Source organism: Cryptomeria japonica, chromosome 8 (genome assembly GCF_030272615.1).
Source record: "Cryptomeria japonica chromosome 8, Sugi_1.0, whole genome shotgun sequence".
In the NCBI taxonomy this organism is placed as follows: domain Eukaryota; kingdom Viridiplantae; phylum Streptophyta; class Pinopsida; order Cupressales; family Cupressaceae; genus Cryptomeria; species Cryptomeria japonica.
In genome coordinates this window covers 632,215,288-632,228,602 of record NC_081412.1, presented here as the reverse complement: position 1 = coordinate 632,228,602, position 13,315 = coordinate 632,215,288, and positions in this window count along the sequence as shown.

Below are 13,315 nucleotides of genomic sequence, written 5' to 3'. Positions count from 1 at the left end.
TGATGATATGTTTCCTATATGCATGTTTTTATGATGATTTATGATGTGGGATACTGATATATGAATGTAGGTTTATATATGTATGATTTGTTGTTGATTTTTGATGTAATGCGTTATGTATGTAATGCCATGATGATGATGTATGCTTATGATTTATGAATACGATTTTGGTATTTCCTATTGCGATATAATGATGAGATGATTTATGCGATGATGTTAATGCAATGGTTGAATGATTGATTTTATGTATGGATATGCATCTAGATGTGTTTAGATGAATGTAATATGGATAAACAAAATGTAAAGTACACATGTTTATATGATAATACCTAAATGAATGTATATGTATAATGGATATATGTAATGGTATCGACCAATGGATTGATGATTCTAAATGCTTAAATATGATTTAAAATAAAAAAATAATAATGTGATGATACTATAACTTATGGTTGTTTAATAACTGCACCTTAATGCAATTAAAAAGAGGATAATGAATGCAATGTGAAATGAATCCTAAAATGAGCCTAATAAGATACTTTAATAAATGGATGAATGAATGCACTTTTTCACTATAAATGAATGTATGTAATGATAAATGATAAAGGATATTTGAAATGATGATGGATAATTGACACTAAATGAATGCCTAATAAATGATTTAAAAAAAATCAAAGACAATTCAATCCCATGAATGAATCTAATTATTTATGATTGATGTAATGATGCAAATGATTAATGAAAACTAATGTCCAAAAAAAATGAACTATATGCAATGTTAAGTTGGAAATGATATGAATGGACTTAATGCAAGATGCACCTAAATGCAATGATGATATGACCATGAGGAATGAAAGGTTTTTGAGACTTTGCATGATGCATTGATGATGTATCAAAGTACTTGGTCGTGATTGTGTCCAAGACCAGCTTTATTGGTCACTTTTGCATATAAAAGCCTACATATGAATGAATGAATGGATTGGTGATATGCAACGGAATGCAAGATATAAATAGATGAGATGAAATGACGATCCATAGTGCTCTATTTTCATCATTGAGCTTTAAAATGTTGGAAGAGAATACAAGCATCTTGACATAATGATTCAAGATGACCTGAGTATTCCTTACATGAATTTTTATATAGAAAGTTAATACAAACGACTTGATATAAGGGTTAAGTCGACCAGAGTATTGCTTGCGGAACAGACAAGGATTATCTCCTTTCATGCATGACTTGGATCATTCTCCTTGATCTTAGGCTAATCATATCCTAAGACAAGTACATACCGTACTAAGAAATAAAACCTTTATCCAATTTGGAGAAGGAGGAACGAAAGAATGAGCATTGTACCTGTAAACAAACAGTATATACATAAAGAATAAAGAATAAGGATCCTTGGTAATGGTTCATGCCCATATGATCGAGGTATACGCTGTAGTCGGCAAGCTGTAGTGATCTATGACATTTGGCATAAGATCACGTAGCTTGGTGAATTTCCCACGTAGACACCATTAGTACATGCCCTAGAACTTCATCGGAAATAATGTGCAATCGATACAAAACAATGCCGAAAGATCCTGATACAGATAAACAAAGGATTGTACTCACAAATCAACCAAGTATTTGATAACGTAAACAAAATTTTCTTGTCAAAGAAAATGTCATCTTTTGTCTTTGTTTTGGTAAGGAAGGATGCATCCTTGTTGAAGACAATTTGATTGTTGATGTTGATTGTGTGGTTTGACTGATAAGTGGTCATTTTGTGAGTATTGTGTCAATGTTGGTTTTGTATCTTCTCAGATGAATATGTACAAGGTGTTGCCATTTTTTTGTTTTGATTTTCGATGGTTTTTCGATGTTTTTGGATTTTGTGAGACATTTTTGAATGTTTTTAGATTTTGTGAGACGTTTTTGAATGTTTTTGCCAATGAATCACCAGTAATGTAGAATCCACTTCCATCAACTAGATTGAGAGAGTATTGCCCCCAAGTTTAGACATGACTATGAAAAAGTGGGATGAAAGATGCATGAAGTACTTTCTTTGATTACAGATCAAATAACAAGCCATGGTTAGATGGATGGATGGATGTGTGTATGAATGTGATCACAACGAGCCTGAAAGTTACTGGAGCTATATTCTTTACGAATGACGCCTGTTTGCCAAGTTTTTACCATCACACTTACCCAAGGTGCCACCGGAGTGGTTGTTCACCGTTTGGATGCATGATTTTTCTTTACTTTTTGAATGTTTTTGTATTTCTTCAGGACATTTTTCTGAATGTTTTTGGTATTTTCTAGTATGCAGGGGAGCCTGATGCTCTATTCAGCTTAGGTATAAAACCATTTGAGGTGCATGCTGTTGATTGGATCTGTGAGCGGTTTTCCTTCTGATGTAGCCAACTGATATGCCCCGGACCCGAATACAGCAGTGACAACATATGGGCCTAGCCAGTTTGATTCAAACTTGCCCTGATGTTCTCTGTTTGGCTGGTTGCGAGGATTCTCTCGTAGAACAAGATCACCTACCTCAAATGTACGAGATCTAACTCGGTGATTGTAGCTTCTACTCATGCGCTGCTGATAGGCTTTTAGATGGTTGTACACAACTTGTCGCTTCTCATCGAGTAACTCTAAGTTCTATAGATGGGATACTCTGTAGGCTTCATCATCGATGAGATTATGCAAGGAAACCCATAGTGATGGTATCTCAACCTCAATAGGTAAGATAGCTTCGATGCCATAGACCAATGAGTAGGGAGTTGCACCTGTAGGGGTTCGAATGCTAGTTCGATATGCCCATAGTGCTGGATTCAGTTGAACATGCCAATCATGGCCGACATCATTGACTGTCTTCTTTAGGATCCTCAATATGTTTTTATTGGATGCTTCAGCCTGACCATTGCCTTGTGGGTAATAGGGAGTGGAAAAGTGGTGTTGGATATGAAATTTCTCACAAAGTTCACGGACATCCTGATTTTTGAAAGGAAGACCGTTATCTGTGATGATGGATATGGGCACACCATATCAGTAGATGATGTAGTTGAGGAGGAATGAGGCGATCTGCTTGTCGGTGACTTGGGTAAGTGGAACAACTTCGATCCACTTTGTGAAATATTCGATGGCGGTAATAATGAATTTATGGCCATTCGATGAAGATGGATGGATTTTACCCACAAGGTCAAGACCCCATTGACAGAAAGGCCATGGTATCATTATTGGTCATAGTTCTTGGGTTGGTGCATGTATCAGGTCACCATGAACTTGACATTTCTTGCATTTTCTGACAAAGTAGTAGGAATCCTTTTCCATAGATGGCCAATAGTATCCATTGCGTAGGAGTTTCTTGGCTAATGATGGACCACTTGCATGGGTTCCACAAATCCCTTCATGTACTTCTTCCAAGGCCTTTGTTATCTCATCCTGTTCTAGACATCGAAGGAGAGTACCATCAAGACCGCGTCGGTATAGGGTTTCGGCAATAATGCTATATCGAGCAGTTTGATGAATAAAGGTTTTACGTTGGTTATTCGATTGGTTGGGAGGAAGGGTGTGATCGCGGAGATAGGTGTAGAACTCACCATACCATGGGGATTCAGAACCGACAAGGCGACATATCATCTCGGATTCGGGGACATCATAAGCGGGGATCCAAAGCTGTTCTACCAATAACTCGTAGCGTGTTGAATTTTGTGGAAGATCTAGGAGAGATGCGATGGTAGCCATAGCGTCAGCAGCTTGATTTTGATCTCTTGGTATCTACTCAAAAGTGATAGTAGTAAATGATGTCTTTAGATTGTCCACCATTTGCTTGTATGGCATGAGTTTATCATCCTTGGTCTGATACTCATCTGTCGCTTGTCGAATGACCAGTTGGGAATCGCCATATACTTGCAGTTCTTGTAATTTCCATTGTACGGCTAGCCTAAGTCCTATGATCAAGGCCTCATACTCTGCGATGTTGTTGGTGCATGGAAATGTGAGCCTGTAAGACTTCTGGATGCTATCACCTTGAGGTGTGATAAACAGAATGCCTGCCCCCGAGCCGTGCCTAGTGTATGAAACATCAAAATATAGTTTCCATGGTTGTGCTATTGTGATCATGAATATCTCTTCATCTGGAAAATTGGAAATGAGAGGATGATTGCCTATGAGTGGTGCATCGGCCAACTAATCTACAATAACTTGACCTTTGATAGCTTTACGGTCCATGTACTCGATGTCAAATTCACTTAGAATCATCACCCATTTGGCCAAGTGACCTATCAGAGCTGCTTTGCTGAGTAAGTACTTGAGTGGATCAATCTTTGCAATAAGTTGTACCTTGTGTGTTAACAGATAGTGCCTCAGTTTAGTAGCTGCCAGGATTACTGCTAGGCAAGCTCGCTCAATAGGCATGTAATTGAGTTCATAGCCAACCAGTGTGCGTGAGATGTAGTAAACAACACACTCTTTTCCTTCTGCATTATGTTGTGCCAGTAGTACACCCAATGTTGTACTTGTTGCTGAGATATAGAGTAATAACGGTCTACTTGGATCTGGTGGCATCAGCAATGGTGGATTCATGAGATAGTCTTTGAGCATCTGAAATGCTTCTTGGCATCTGGCATCCCACTGAAAGCGGATGTTCTTGTGTAGCAGGTGTGTAAAAGGATGACACTTATCAGCCAATTGTGCAATGAATCTTTGGATGGATTGAAGTCACCCTTGTAATGTCCTTAGCTGTCTGATATTCTTTGGAGGTGGCATGTCCATGATGGCTTTTACCTTTGCTGGGTCGACCTCAATGCCTTTTCTTGAGACAATGTATCCTAGAAGCTTCTCGGAGGTCACTCCAAAGACACATTTCTTTGGGTTGAGTCGAACACGGTATTGTTCCAGTCTATCAAAGATTTTATCTAAGATGTGGAGATGCCCTTCTCTAGTGAGTGATTTTGCTAGTAAGTCATCCACATAATCTTCCATCATAGTATGCATCATGTCATGGAAGATGGTGGTCATTTCTCTTTGATAGGTTGCTCCTGCATTCTTTAGACCAAAAGGCATTACATTCCAGCAATATGTGCCCCATGGACATGTGAAGGCTGTCTTATGTTGGTCCTTTGGTGTGATCTTTATTTAATTGTATCCTGAAAAGCCATCCATGAGTGAAAGCATGGCATGTCTTGCTGTCAAGTCCACTATGATGTCGATATTTGGTAGGGGGAAGTCATCCTTAGGACATGCCTTATTCAAATCTTTGAAGTCAGTACAAATGCGGATGCCCCCTTTTGGCTTGCCGACAGGCACAATGTTGGAGATCCATTCTGCATAATCAATTGGCCTAATGAAACCAACATCTAAGAGTTTTTTGAGTTCTATTTTGACTAGTACTGCAATCTGAGGATGCATCTTATGAAGCTTCTGCTTGACAGGTTTGGCTCCTTTTGCTACTGTGAGGTGATGCATGACTAAATCAGGATCAAGCCCAGGCATGTCTACATATGACCATGCAAAGTTGATCTGTCGCTTTTGAAAGAACTCTATAAATATAGGCTGTTCCTCCAGAGTGAGAAGAGATGCTAGATGTATAATATGACGCTTTTCAGGAGTCCCCACATTGTATTCTTTGGTCTCCTCGATGAGAATCGTTGATCGTTCCTGTTGTGCATTAGCAGGGAGAATGTCAAACCCTTCATCCTCAGGCACCTTAGAGAGGTTTTCACCGTTGGATACACTCTTTCTTTTTACTTTTGTTGGATCAAATAGTGCTACAGTGTGGTTTTCACTGGAAGATCGATGTTTTATTGTTATATTTTTGTAGCTGAAAGGTTTGGCATTCGCCCCGAAGTATGCTGCGCTATTTAGTTCTATGGTGAATCCAGCTTTGCGATCCCCGCTTGGTAGGTTATCCCTTATTTCCAAAAAGTCAATGATGGCCTCATCGTTTTGGAAGAGGTCAAGACATGGAGGATTTGATTGGTTCCATTCGATGAGTTCAGGATGGATAATGGGCATTACTTCATCGATTAGGTTAAGTTTGTTAGAGGTATCAGTGAGGGTTAAGATGTTGTGGTGAAGGTCGTTGATGGTACTCTCCCTGTCAGAATGAGGCGTAGGATGAGACGTAGGGTGTGTGGAAGATGTTTCCAGTTCAGGAACCCAAGTGGTCTTTATCTATGCTTCTCCATAAACATGGATGTCTTTGCGTGGCGGAGGTGGTGATGTGTCTTCCTCATCTAAAGTGTTAAGCTGTACAGAATCAAATTCCCACTCATGTGAGTTGGTCTCTGAGTCACTTTCCAGCATCCGATTGCTATACCATACTGGGATGTCTTTGGAGTTAAATACCATAGGTGTGATTGGTTTATGTACCTTTGTAGTGATCGGTGCTATAGGAAGTTTGATGGGGAGCAAGGAATTTGATCCAAGAAATATCGGCAGTGTTAACTCAGTGGTTTCTGCTGGAACTGCTGGTGCCATAGATGCTGCGGCGGGTTCTGATACAATTGTTGCTGCTAATGGTATTACTGATGTGATGGCTGCTGCGGATGGGATTACTAGTTCGATTGGTGGGATGTTTGGTATTGTAGATGGCGGTGTTGGGTTTGTGAGCCTCAATGGGGCAGTTGGGATGGTGCTTGAGGCTGCTTTAATGATAAAAGGTGTCCTCTTTGCCGTAGGCTGACATAATGGTTTGCTGGGTTGTCCTTTAAATTTGAGTTTAGAAAAGATTTCTTTCTCAAAGCCTAGGCCTGTATTACCTTTGGGCTTTAATTCTGGCAGTAGAGGTTCATGTCATCCTTGTTTGCAATATCCCAAAGCACTCTGACCATCATATCCCATTCGTTGCATAATGAGGAGACCTTTTCCATACTGATCCATAGGAAGCTTAACTTGCAGGATATCAGTGGTGATGGGATCTTTATAGATCCATTCCGCCAAGTCCTCATCTTGGGTTTCTTCTTCTTGACTCTTTCCAAGGATGAAAGGCGTCAAAGCACATGCTGACGTGATTAGTGGTTGCTGGAGTAACTGCTGTGGTTTTCCATGTGTTCTAGGAGAAGTGGCCATCTGCCCCACACAAAAGAGTTGACTCAAGTTGTATTCCCCAGGACCTTCCTCTGCTATCTTCATCTTAATCTTTTCTTTCTTTGGTATAGTGGTGTTCGAACTGGCAAGAGAGGCTAGACTTATATATGATGTGGAAGAAATGGCTTCTCTATTATTAGGAACAGTAATCTCTGGTTGATGGCTAATATTATGGCAAAACGCAAAGGGATTTGCATCGCACAGGATTGTGATCTCTACACCGTTATGTGGGAACTTGATACATTGATGGTAGGTAGATGGAACGACTTTCATGGCATGTATCCAAGGTCTTCCTAACAATAGATTGTATGGCAGAGGAAGGTCCAGAACCTGACAGATGATGTGCTTTAACACGAGGCCCACTCGGATTGGTAGTACCACAGCTCCTTTGGATGTACGCTCTACATCGTCATAGGCTTTGATTGTGATCTTCTTGTGAGGATCCACTGATTCTATTGCATATCCCAACGCTGTGACCAACTGTAGTGTACAAATATTCAGGCTTGCTCCATTATCGATCAAGAATCGCTTGATCCTATGCTGGTTAATAAATCCTTCGATGTGGAGTGAGGCGTTATGAGGTTGCTGGAAGGAAGAGTTGTCACTTTCAGAAAAAGTGAGGCAATGTGATGACTTTAGACTTCCAACCATGGCTTGAAATTGGTCTATATTTAGATTTGCAGTGACTGACGCCTCTTGGAGTGCTTGATGCAAGATAGTTTTGTGAGATGGCGATAGGCACAAAAGCTCTAAAATGGATATGAGCGTAGGCGTTTTGTCTAATTGTTCCACAAGATTGTACTGCTTTGGGATGGAGTTGGTGCCTTGTGGAGCTGCTTTTATGGTGACTTTGCTGCGACGCATAACAACATTGCAATTTGAGTTGGGATTTTTGAAGGTTATAGTTGCAACTTGTTCACTGGCCTCATACAGATGATTTACAGTGTAATTATACGTAGCCTGTGTATAATCCATGGTATCAGTGCCTCACCTAGAAGTGGAAGGACCCCTTTGATCTTGTGATGGAAGTGGATTCTTGAACATCAGATGATCATTATTGGTTGTTTTTGGGTCATGCCCTTCAATTTCAATTTCTCCTCGATCAATAAGATCCTGGATGAGCTCTTTCAATCGGTGACAATTAATTGTCTTGTGTCCTCTTCCTTGATGGAATTCACAGTGTTCAGTATCTCTCCACCATGCCATTTTGACCTAAGGCTCATAGTTTGATAGTTTAGCTAGAATGACCAAATTCTGAGAAATGAGTTGTCGCAATACTGTTTCGATGGGTTCCCCTAAGGGAGTGTATGTGCATTTTTGTTTTTGCTGACGAGGTCTTGGTTCATCATGAGATGTGATGCGACCTTGATTGGAAATAAAATTTGTGTTATTCTGAGGTGGAGGATTTTGTCCCGCAAATCGAACCACAGGTTGTGCATTTTGGATAGTCCGGGCATCCACAACCCCATCATTGATGATATTCTTGTTTTTGTTCCAGAAGCTTGGTTTATCACTATTGAAGCATGGGCGAGGACCATCTTTTGGTTCATTAAAGATTTTGATGAGTCTTTTCTTGATGAGTGCTCGTTCACATTTTAAACTCTTGGTGATCATATAATTAAAGGAGTCTGTGTCTTTGACATCCAAGTGAAATTCCATTTCTTTGTTTAAGTTGGAAATGAATATTTCCACTAGTTCTCGTTCAGGTAACTGAAGAGAACGTCTGCTAGACATTTGGTGCCATCGTTGCAAGAATACTGAGAATAGTTCACCTCGTTTTTGTTTGGTGTTGCACAAATCAGCCATGGTGATGTCACGTTCAATGTTATGAGAGTAATGAGCGAGGAATTTTTGGATGAGGTCCTCAAATGTTCTAATGCCACCTAATAGGTGGGAAAACCATGATGTGGTTGCTCTTCCCAAGCTTTGGGGAAAAAGGCGCATTAGGTATGTGTCTTCATATGCCACTTCAAGACAAGCAGAATGAAATTCTCGGACATGATCATGAGGATCTCCCTTTCCTCTATATTTTTCAAATTTTGGTGTTTCGAACCCACGTGGAAAGGGTGGCATATATAGATTCCTATCAAAAGGATAGGGATAGATGTCATTAAGTGAGAATTGATTGGTCTTAACACCACTATGAAGTTGTTGGGTGAGATTCTTGACTTGTTTCTGCAACATCTCCATTTCATTTGGAGGAGGAGGTGGTGGGTTACCTCTAGGAATGTTATATCTGATGGGATCTCTACCTCTTTCCTCTTCATGGTGACTTTGTCTTTCTAATGCTTGTCTTAATTGGGCAAGATCAAAGTCAGAGGGGAGTTTTGCTCCTTCTTGAGCGAGTCTTAAGAAGTGAGCATCTGCATTGCTCCTGAGTATTTCGTCAAACAGTCTGTTAAAGAGAGGGTTATGCTGGGCCCTTTCTATTGTTGCAGGAGTAGGAGTACTTGGGTTGTCGTCATTTGCATTTCCTCCAAGTGCTTCTTGAAATTCATTGAGATTCTCCTCTTCTTCTTCCTCAATTTCTATTTCTCGTTGCCGTGACTGTGATCAGGTTTGAGCCATTTTGCTTGCAAGTTTTTGTTTGAAGTTGATTTGAAGATGATGATGAGTTGTTGATGAAATGAAAGATTGATGGTTGGTGATTTGTGTTGTATGTGGATCTCTAGCACTTTGAAGGTGGATGTAACTAAAATTCCTTCTTTGAATTGCTTGCTTGTTTGATAAGATTTGATGTGATAAGGTGTAGAGAAATCTGAGATGTGTTACAGATTTAACTACCTACTAATGAGAGGATTCACTCATGAACTAGTTTTAACCTGCGTAGATGTGTCTCTTAGGATGAGCTTATCCTAGATGTAGAACAATCTAAAAAGTGATGTGATGTGTTTGATTCAAGCAATATCTAAAAGGAATCTTGGGACAAGAACCTCTTAATGTTTTGAGAGTTGGAACGGATTGATGATGAAATGATGATGTATGAGTAAGATGATGGATGAAAATGTTTTCAACTTCAATAAAAACTTTGTGTCACAAATGGGACAAACTCTATCTCTTCCCTTTTGGGTGTGGGACGTATTTCTTGAGCTGTGTTGTATGTGATACAGATGTTTGGGAAGAAGTTGGGATTAATCTTACCTCCTTGGTTTTTGTGATAACTCAGAGCTCTATATTGCATAAAAGCTCTTCGGTTCAATGATTCGGAATCAAATTCATTTGTTTTGCCTTGAAGGTAGAGACGCATGTGATGCAGAAAGACTCTATGTGAGACAAAGATTTGTCTATTTATATAGAAGAATTTCATCCTTTTGATCAAAGCCTTTGAGCTCAATGGTCTTCTTTTCAAGTTGATATTCTGATGATGCTTCTTCTTTCGCAAGATGTGAAGAATGGTCATAAAATTTGACTCTTTGTTGTTTGCACTTTGTTTTTGATGTTGTTTTGGTTGTTTTTGAGAAATGTTGGATGAATACTTTGTTTTTGGGATTGATTTTATGATTTTTTTTTTTCTTTGACAAGAAAACAAAGCAAGCACACAAACACAAGAATGTTGCCTCCAAAGGCACAAATGAGTATGGGTCTAGATTAACCCAATCCTTGGACTTGTATATGACCCTTCCTTTAGATGTATTTTAAGGTGTATTTCCAAAGCCTGAAGTTGGCTCAATTTGCACTTGGTCTTTAAAATGAACACACTTCAAACACTTTTTATCCCTAAGGTCAAATGGCCAGTTGTGATAAATTTAGCCCACATCTTGATATTTCTTCGACTTTGGTACTACATACCTTATGAATCCCGCTGTGGTAGGTAAGGATGTGATATACTAAGTCTTGCACGAGCATAACAAATAGATGATCCCTATGATGGGGGAGTCACCACTTTTATCAAGCCACAAGTGAATTTTCAAAAAGCTATGTTTCTACTCAAGGAAATATGTATGGTGAGTATCTTGGGAGAAAAACCATCTATGCTCTTGCACTAAATTATATCTCAAATATCCTCAATCAATAGAACGGGTGGAATACTAGTTAAAGGTGTTTAGTCATGTTCGATGTTTTTGGACATAAGTTCATTCTGCAGTGACTCACTTAAGAGTCTTGTAACTGGTGGTGGGGCCCATTTGTCCTTTCAGCCAGTTACACTGTAGGAACAACTATACCCAAGGCTACAACTTTTGCTCTCACCTGATTTCTATAGTGGCTCAAAGGATTTACCACGTGAGGTCATTCCCAAGAGTATAGATCCCTTGGTAGGCCTCTCTTAAAAAGATAGAATTTGAGTGTTACTAACACTTTTCTCTTGCACCTAGGACCACGAAAGCCAAGGGAGAGGATAGTGTGTGTTAGAGGTAGGACCACTCGACTGACTTTTTGCACAAGTGTGCCAAACACAAAATTCACTTGTTCTTTTTAATCCATCATTGCAATGCGATCTAACTATTTGGAGATGTTGCTCCAACAGTCATGGTGTTCTTTTTAACTTCAAAAGCAATGTGTTTTGTAATCTAGAATTCGGAAATCTTGGTCAACTTAATGAAAACACGTTTGCTTGGAGTAAAATTTGTTTTGCAAAAATCAAAACAAGTGGATTGTTCTTTTTACTTGCCCAAAAATTGAAGTGTGGATTGTGATTTTTAAGTTTGATGCAAGAAAGGAAATTTGTTTTGTTGATTTTAAGCACCAAAATAAAATGTATCCCTAACTTGCAATGAAAGCAAAATTTGAAGTTTGTTGTTCTTTTTACCTTGCAATAAAGAAAGATGAATTTTCTTTTAAGCACCAAAAAAAAGTTTGAGGTTCATTTTATGCACACCAAAATAAAATGTGAGGTTTATTTTAACTTGTACAAGAAGGAAGAATGGATTCTTTTTAACCAACTTTTGTTGAAAGAAAGTAAAAAAAGAAACTTAAAGCATCTAAACTAACTCCTTTCCCTGCACAAAAAAGATTAGAACCTACACAAAAGATACTTAGTTAGAAAAATCCGCATGTTTTGGTGGGCTTCTACAAGCCTAAAATTTTTGGTTTTTGGTTACAACGAATTTTCGTACAACTCTCTGTTACAATAGCGCTAGTCTGTGTTTGAACAGAGGCGCTATTTAACACAAAAGCACTGAAAGAATGGGAAGGACAGAGAGGCAAAAGCACTAAAAGTTTATCGATAGTGCTAGAAGAACTACCAATGCGCTAAAACAATATCAAAAGCGCTGAAACTTGGACAATAGCGCTATTGTAAGAACAATAGCACTAAAAACATAACTGTCGGTAGCGTTAGAACGTGTTCAATAGTACCAAAGCGCAACCTGTGTGACACTTTCAACAGTAGACATGTTAGTTTGCTAAAAAAAAATGAAATTTTTGGTGTTTCGATTCATGTCGGGTTCACCAAATGATGCCCTGCAAAATGGACAAGGTTAGTCAATGATAAACAACACAAAAGACATAAGAAAACCATTAGTGTTAGTCAATCAAAAACTAATCTAAAAAGGCATACCAAGAGAGACACTAAACACATGCTAATATATCTAACTAAAGAAACAAAGATTATGAGACATCTCCAACTGCCTCTTAGCATGGCCTTAGCTCCTTCTCCCTTGTTCCTCTCCTCTCCAAGTTCCAAAATAGTGTAGCTCTCAGCAGCTTTTTGCACTATGGATGCTTATGGAGGATTGAGATTTAGTATTGTGCTTCAAATATGAAATGAAAAGCTAATACTATGCTATTGATACTAAAATGATTTATTTTATCCAAAATAACAAGATGTTAGTTGATTATGCTAAAATGCTCTCTTAAAATGCCTATAGGTTAAATGCATACAAGTTTTCAGGATCTTGATTATGAAGAAATGGGCTCTATTTATAGGAAAAATGGAGCAATGGATGGTTGAGATTGAGCAATCTCAACAAGGGTCAAGATTGAATGATTTCAAATCCATGTGAGGGCTTTCAGCCCAATCCTAGGATGACAAGTGTCAATGTGAGATAGGTTGAGAGGGGAGAGAATAAGCATTAAATGCTTGACATGACTTTGGAAGTTAAAGTCAAGGTTGGTTGAATGAATAAACTCTTTATTCAAAGAATAAAGCTTTTATCCAATGGATAAACTCTTGTGAAAATGTGAAATGGATGAATATGGTCAAAACAATAAATGTTTGGGGAGACAAGTTTGAAATAACCATAAATGGTTATGTAAGAGCCATAAATGGTCATGTAAGAGCCATTAGTGGTCTTGGAAGACTTTGGG